General features: G+C 40.3%; 1 pseudogene; it reads right to left on the reverse strand.

The window, feature by feature from the left end:
* Positions 1-793: 793 nt before the first annotated feature.
* On the reverse strand, positions 794-1,305 carry LOC100454030 (small ribosomal subunit protein eS10-like; annotated as a pseudogene).
* Positions 1,306-2,062: the final 757 nt, after the last annotated feature.

The following is a 2,062-nucleotide window of genomic DNA, read 5'->3' on the forward strand; positions in this document are numbered from 1 at the left end:
TATGCTCAACCACTATACAGCCTTGCAGATCCATTTTTCTGTCTCTCTTTAACAGAGTTGGTTCATTGGCAGCCATGATTGGTATATTTGTCCTCATTATCTTGATTAATATTATCAAGGTTGGATGCCTCATCCAAGGACCAACTGGGGTGGTTCTACTGGAAATCTGGAATTGAGTTTAACAGATTGCTGTTTAGTCTGTGTTATCTTCAAAACATGGATGAGGTATAATCTGAGAAGTGTTTGGGTAGACATAGTCTCCACATGATATGGGGCTGAGTAATAGGAAAATCTGAACGGCAGACAGCAAAATAATTAACAAGACATGCCAAGAGGAGCTTTGCATATTTCTTACACCATTTTTTAATTTGTTTAATTAGCAATTGGTAAAACAAGTATTTAATGGCAACCTCAATAATAATAGCAACATTAGAGACATCCCATCCCAGATTTTCATAGGTACAACTATTTCAGTACACAAAAATCTGTAGAATCCCATAAATTAGACAACACTACCGGAGCATGTACTGGTTATTTGCTTTGCTATTGTGCTTCTAATTGACATTTTTAAGCACTTTAATTAATTCATGTTCGCAGCCCCAGAAGTATCTTACTTGTAGGTTATTATTCTGAATAAAGTACTGGTACTTAATTCATTATTTTTAAGGGTGTCCTTTTAAAATAAGGCGAATTTTTCTATATGATAGAACTTTGTAAGTGGCTTCCAATTTTTTTTTTAAGTTTTTTTTGCCTGTAAGTTTATTCAATGCAAAATAATCCTCTCTCTCTGATTTTACTGAGGTAGCTGACGTCGTCCATGACCAAATCTGCCTCTAAACTGGAATTTGGTTGCTGACCCAGCCCCAGCCTCGGCTTTCTTATTGGCACCAGGAGGCACAGCACTCCGTCTGTAGGAATGCTGTGGCACAGGAAGCTGTCGGCTTCCCCTCTTGTGAGTCTTACAGGTCGCTCACCCTCCAGACCTTTAGGCCGGGGCCTACCAGTCTCTGGATGGCTGCAGTGTAGAGTGACAGGCACAGTCTCCAGGGGCAGATGAAGGTAATCACGGAGATACTGGATACCCTCATTGGTAAGGTACCAGTAGAAATGCCTCCAGGCAAAATGTTCTTTGTTGTAGCCTCAGAACTTGAGAGACTGCATGGCCTTCATGACATGACGGTTGGGCACATTCTTGTCTGCCAGCTCCAGGTGCTTAGGCATGTGGACATCCTTCTTGGCCACCACGACTCCTTCCTTAAAAAGGAGTTCATAAATGACAATGCGGTTCTTCTTAGGCATCAACATCTCAGTGGCTATAGGGTCCAGGGCCAGGTTTTTTATAATTACATTTAAGTATTATAAACATTAAGTTAAGAAAATACTACCCATGCTCTTGTTGGGTTTTCAGTAGTTCAAATCCCTCATAAACCTGGTTGCATTTCTTCCTTTGAGTCCTAGAATTTGTCCCTGTACCTGTGCAACGTATTTCCCACTGTGTTTAAGATCACTGGAATTGCTTGCTTTTCTTTCTTTCTTTCTCTTTCTTTCTTTCTTTTTTTCTTTCTTTCTTTCTCTCTCTCTCTTTCTTTCTTTCTCTTTCTTTCTAATTTTTATATTTTTGAGACAGGGTCTCACTTGTTGCCCAGGCTGGAGTGCACTGGTGTGACCACAGTTCACTGCAGATTTGACCTCCCAAGCTCAAGCAGTTCTCCTGCCTCAGCTTCCTGATAGCTGAGACCATAGGTGCATACCACCACTCCCGGTTAATTTTTATATTTTTTGTAGAGATGGGGTCTCACCACGTTGCATACACTGATCTCAAACTCTTGGGCTCAAGCAATCCTCCTGCCTTGCCAGCCTGGAATTGCTTTCTATTGCTTGCAACCCAAAATGTTCTAATTCTATAAGAAAGAGAGGACAGATTTTGTATATATTAAAAGTTAACTACCTGGTAGGATATTTAATTTTGTTAATTTAATTCTCGTGTCATTCTTCCCTGGAAGTATCAAGTTCAAAGTGTTTAAGTGATTTGGAGAAGTCAGGATTTCAGCTCTGGTCTCCT

This window comes from Pongo abelii, chromosome 2, assembly GCF_028885655.2.
Source record: "Pongo abelii isolate AG06213 chromosome 2, NHGRI_mPonAbe1-v2.0_pri, whole genome shotgun sequence".
NCBI classification, from domain to species: Eukaryota; Metazoa; Chordata; class Mammalia; order Primates; family Hominidae; genus Pongo; species Pongo abelii.